We start from the raw sequence: 6,000 nt of genomic DNA, 5'->3' as shown, positions 1-6,000 counted from the left end.
TCCCTATTTATTTCAGAACCCCCTTCCCCTCCCCCTTTTCTGATGAAGGGTCTAGGCCCGAAACATCAGCCTCTCTGCTCCTATGATGCTGCTTGGCCGGCTGTGTTCATCCAGCCCTGCACCTTGTTGTCTTGGATTCTCCAGCATCTGCAGTTCCTACCATCTCTGATTCAATTTCACCCTGTAGGTGAACAAGTTTTTCCTCAGATCCTCTCAAAACCTCCTGACTTTCACTTTAAAATTATGAACTCTAAAGTTAGTAACAATGACACGCTGTTACCTGTCGAGTGATGGTCATTTTCAGTTTGATGGCAGACCAGGCCTTTTCATTTTTCTTCAATGCTTTCTTTTTTCTGTCTTTATTCCCCCCAACAACGAAAGAGAGGGAGAGGGGGATGGGAGGGAAAATGAATGCTTTCTTTTTGTAGGCTCCAAATGTTTCTCCCCTGCCTTAGTAATATTTTTTAACATTCTGCAGCAGAATCAGTCAGGAGGCTGTTATCTGGCAGGATTTATTTTAATTCAAAAGATTGTTGGTGCCATTTGGTCTCGAATTCCAATCCCACCCCGCCACCCCAACCCCCAACTCATACAGTAATATTGAATTTCACAGCTCAAAAAAATATACAGCACAATTTTTGTTTTAAAGTTATAAATCTCTCCTGGTGTTTCAGAGAATATAGCAGTCCAACTTCTATGTTGACTAAAATAAAACAAAGAAATGCAGATGCTGGAAATCTGAAATTTAAACAGAAATTGCTGGTGAATCTCAGCAGGTCTGGCAGCATTCGTGGGAGGAAACCAGAGTTAATGTTTCAAGTCTGTTGAAGAAACATTATGATAAAGAGTTTTGCCAGCAATTTCTGCTTTTGTTCTATTTTGACTTACAGTTCCAAAAAAAGAAAATAATGTGGCCTCTTAAACCTTAGAGATAGTAGGAACTGCAGATGCTGGAGAATCTGAGGTAACAAGGTGTAGAGCCTAGGCCCGAAACGTCAGCTTTCCTGCTCCTCTGATGCTGCTTGGCCTGCTGTGTTCATCCAGCTCTACACCTTGTTATCTTAAACCTTATCTTATATCCTCACAATCCGTCTACCCAAATGTATCATTTCACATTTTGTTGTTAAATTTGATCTGCCTAATGTCCATCTTTCTATGCCTTCTTGAAGTTTATCACTGTCATCATCAAAATTCATTACACTATACTTTGTTGCAGACAGGAGAGAGATGGTAAAGGTGGTTCCTCTTTATTCCAAAGAATTTATTCTCTTGAATGAGTGCAAACATTTGTTTTAAAAGAAAAGTGTATTTTAACCCCCTGACTGCTGTAACTGTTCAGGTTTTCACGTAAGTTTTTCTAAAAATGTTTGTGATTTAACATCCAAGGGTATTTGTGACCATATCCACTTGCATTTTTTGGACAGAAATATGCAATTACAATCATTCCTTGAGTGAGTGTAAGAGGCAGTATGCACCTGGATATTTAAAGTTCAAACATTCTCTGCCACAATTTTTGTTTTCCCCTCAACATGAAGCCTTGAAACATTACAGTTATAATTCCTGATTTTGATCCACTGAAGAATAGTCTGGAGGTTTAGAAAGATGATTTATTGCTTGCAGAAACACATTTCTTGTTGCATTTCACTCAAGGTGCAATGCCATGTAGCAGAACTCTGGTTCAGTTCTTCACGTGGAGAAGTAAAGGCCAACCCTATGTCTCTGCCTACCAATAATTCTTAGACAGGGTCTTGTTCCATCACTGGTCTAGATTTTTCTCCTGTTTCCACTCTCAAAAATTTGGCTTATTAAATGTCCTCATCAAAGATATTGTTTCTTTCATGTGATCAGATTTCTTCTGTCCATTGTCCTCACAAATGGTTTCTGGCAACTCAGCCATGATTAAACAATGGGGTCCAAGTTCCACTCATTCTCATGCCATCAGATTTCAGTTCCAAAGCTGATAAGTCTGCAAGCGCTATTGTGAAAACAGTTTATTTAATTATTTGGAGAAGGGCAACCATTAACTGCGTTTTAAGGACTTCTCAAAGATAAGTATATGAAAGTTTATTTGCATTTTAATGACTTGGCCAAACATGTGCTTTGACAGCAAAGTAAAGGTCACCTAACCTCTCAACTCCATTTTGATATTTGTAAGTAAATTAAAGTGTCCATTTCTGTTGTTTATTCCAGAAGACCATATAACATGAACATAGAAAACAGGAGCAGGAGTAAGCCACTTGGCTCTTCAAGCCTGCTCTGCTATTCAATATAATCATCATCCAAATCAGTGTCCTGTTCCTGCTTTCTCCCCATACTCTTGATCCTTTTAGCCCTAAGAACTATATCTAGCTCCTTGAAAATATTCAATGTGTTGGCCTCAACTGCTGTCTGTAGCAGAGAATTCTGCAGGATCACCACTCTCTGCGTGAAGAAAGTTCTCCTCATCTCCAGCCTAAAATGGTCTACAGCATATCCTTAAACTGGTCATCAGGAACATCCTTCCTGTGTTTATCCTGTCTAGTCCTGTTAGAATTTTATAGGATGTCCCCCTCCAATTCTTATAAACTCCAGTGAATACAGTCCTAACCGATTTAGTCTCTTTGTACATCAGTCATGGCAATTTCCAAGTTTTCTGTCATTTGCAAATTTTAAAATTGTGTCCTGAACACCCAAGTGAAGGTCATTAATGTATCTAGGAAAGTAGGGATCCTAATACCTGAATATCCTTTGCCTGTTTGAGAAAAATAACTCTGAACATCCTGAGATAGTCGGAACTGCAGATGCTGGAGAATCCGAGACAACAAGGTGCAGGGCTGGATGAACACAGTAGGCCAAGCAGCATCATAGGAGCAGAGAGGCTGACGTTTCGGGCCTAGACCCTCCTGTCAGTTTATTACTGTGCTACAACTGCCTGCTTTATTCCATGGACTTCAATTTTGCCGGCAAGCCTATTGCATGACATTTTATCGAATGCAGTTTCGAAATCACATTAACCACATAACCCACGTCAGCTCTGGCTGTGATGAATGAAAATTTCAATCCTTCATCAAATATAACTTGCCTTTAATAAACCTGTGCTGAATTCCTTAATTAATCTGCAGATATCTAAACGACTGTTCATTTTGTTGGATTAGTCCTTTGGGTGGGATGTGTATAATCCCAGACCAGACCACCAACAAGATTTCATCCTGCATGATTGTGCACAATTGTGATCCTGCACGAGATCACTAAGTTATGCTGCAATCTGGTTTGGGACCAATAACCTTTATGTTTATAGTAGACAAAGGTAAAATCTGGGGGTTTACCAAAAGAATAAATCCACAAGATTGGGATATCCTTTGATTGTGAACTGGGCACCATATAAATGCACCATATAAATTTATTTTCCTTAGGGAAGGCTGCACTGTTGGAGACATCACTTTTTTCCATTGAGGCATTAAATTGAAGATCCCTCTGAAATGGATGTGAAACATCTCGCTATATTATTTTGGATAATGTCAAAGAAGTTCCCCTGAGTTCCTCAATCAAATTAACTAAAACAGATAATCTGTTTACTGTCCCATTGCTGTCTGTGGAAGCTTGCTGTGTGCAAATTGGTTGTCGATGTACCTGTGGTAAGTCAAAAAGTACTTCATTGGCTACAAAGCATTTTGGGGTGTTCCAAAGTCATAAGGACACTATATAAATGTAAGTTTAAAAACAAGTCTCACTGCATTTACTAATTAATTTTAAGTGATGGCCATGTCAGAACTTTTGAGATATCTCTAAGGCAAATTGTGAGATGCTGTAAGACCCCCAAGCAACAAGCAAATGGAGGGAGTGCATTTGGGCACTGGATTTACAAGGGATGTGAGACACAGGACATGTTAGACTATGACTGTGCCAACAGGAGACCTGAAGCTCAGTTGCTGCACTGATCACTAGCAACCAGGACTAGTCTGTACCTCTATCTCAAGGTTACTGTATTCATTGCAATTCAGTGGCGCATGCTCATTGCAGTCAATAAATGAAATTAAAATTTACACATTGCAACAAGTTTCAGCCTCTGAAGAGAAGTTATTCGATCTACTTTTTTGTAGCGCAGGCGCGGTGGCCAAGTGGTAAGGCGTCGGTCTCGTAAACCGAAGATCGCGGGTTCGAACCCCGTCCGTGCCTGTGGATTAAAATGTGATCCTTTTAAAACCAGCGACAGTGAAATAGGTTCCAGGGTCGGGAGAATATCCGTGTCCCAGTGCACCCACACTGACACACAATTTATTCACTCATGCGTTGCAAATTGGACCGGAACTGCTAAAAGTTTTGATGAAGTCCTGCTCAGAATCCCCATCAGAAAGCGACTTTTGAATCCTGACCACGTCCCAAAGCTACTCACCAACCAAAATGCAAACATTTGCATTCTGACTACAATATTGTCGATGGTAATGAGATATTTTTTCTAAATGGGTTAAATAATGCGCAAAACCGAACGTACAAGCTTAAAAGAACTTATTGACAATTTACTCCATGCATATTAAACTTCATAGAATTTGCATTTTTCGGGTATCCTGAAGGTTGCTCACAACTTCTTCATTTGCATCTCAAACGTTAAAAAAAATTGTATTTCCTATTTCCATTTACAAATTTTCTCAACTTTAACAAGTTGAATTAATAACCTGTCATTTTAAAGAGCGAGAAATTATAAACATTTGCTTCAAATCGGCCATAAATGGCCACATTTTGTGCAAATGTGCAATTTGTTATAACACAAAGTGTTATATCAAGACTTAAACAAATTAAACGCCATAATGATTCCCATTATTATACGCATTTGAAATAGCAATTTTCCACAGAATTTTTCAGATCCTGCCTTTACATTTTATGGTCTTATCAGCCTGTGTTGCAACTTTTAGTGATATCATTAATGCACTAAGATTAGTTATTAGTTGGTTACTAATGTTTTGCCTTTGAGACATTTTTACTGCTTTGCAAAAGTCCTGCTCGTTATCTAAAACAAGATAGCTTAACAGATAATGTGACAAGCCTCCGAGATTTTCCGGAGTTCCTGAGAAAGGAATAGAACAGACAGCTACAAAGCGTGTTCAGATAACAAACTAAAAAAGAAACTGCTGACTCCTCATTCCGTTCCACTGAACATAGCTTAGTTTGTGGTATAGCCTGGATGGCAACAAGTCTGTTGAGAGAATGAGGTTTCTTTTTTATTATCAGAATGAGATAAGCAGCGCTGAAAAATTCTTTCAATCGATAACAGGGATCCGGGGTGGGGGAAAGGGAGAAGAGAAAAAAAGATCGTGATTCACCGAACTCTCTGCTTCTTCACAATTTAGCCCTTATCGCGTTTCCGCGACTGACAAGGGTTGAATTATTTGTATTTCCACTACTGAACCAGCAGGGGGTGTAGAAACAACATCCAGTTTGGCTTTAATCCGGGAGTTGCCAGTAAATGGGAACTTGTAAGAAGTTGGCTCTACCTTTTGAAGTCAGAAACCGGGGCTAGTGGAGTCTTACAGGTTGGCTGGCGTATTCGGCGACTTGGTCTGTTCGAAGCATTTAAATAACTTCGGTGTAGATAACCGATTTCTTCCTAAACCTGCAGGATTAGAAACTCGACCTAAAAATTGCAGAACTGAAGTTGCTCGATAGTTTGCAAACTGATATTCAAATTGGGTTCTACCCCACTGTACAAGCTGGCCTTCAATGTTCTTTTTAAAGGGAACGAAATGTAGTTTCGAGATACCCTGCTGTGACTCGAATCAAGTAGTTCCTCACTTCTATGTCAACGCTGCCCAAATTCTTAATTGTAAACCATGTTTTTATTGGAGATTTCCAGCAGCCGCTGTGATTTGTTTTTTCGTAACCCACGTAGTCTGTCTCCCAGAGTTTATTTAACTGCAAATTTGATATTTGGTAGTTGATTCTTTTGACTTTCGACCTGATTTAACTTGGTTTGTTTTGGTCTGACGCTCTGAGATAAACGTAATAAAAAAAACATGCAGCTTGTTT

The 6,000-nt window shown here is 39.4% G+C and overlaps 1 protein-coding gene and 1 non-coding gene across 2 annotated transcripts in view; one reads left to right on the top strand and one right to left on the bottom strand.

Moving 5' to 3' along the window:
• The window catches only part of parn (poly(A)-specific ribonuclease (deadenylation nuclease)), a 114,939-nt gene that overhangs the window by 39,650 nt on the left and 69,289 nt on the right, over positions 1-6,000 (bottom strand). The window lies entirely within an intron of this gene.
• On the top strand, positions 4,084-4,155 carry trnat-cgu. Its single transcript has one exon. It is a non-coding gene; the product is annotated as a tRNA-Thr (tRNA).

The sequence above is a fragment of the Rhincodon typus genome, chromosome 21, assembly GCF_021869965.1.
Source record: "Rhincodon typus isolate 14 chromosome 21, sRhiTyp1.1, whole genome shotgun sequence".
Lineage (NCBI taxonomy): Eukaryota > Metazoa > Chordata > Chondrichthyes > Orectolobiformes > Rhincodontidae > Rhincodon > Rhincodon typus.
The sequence above is the reverse complement of the archived record's forward strand: the minus strand, read 5'-3'. Positions and strand labels throughout refer to the sequence as shown.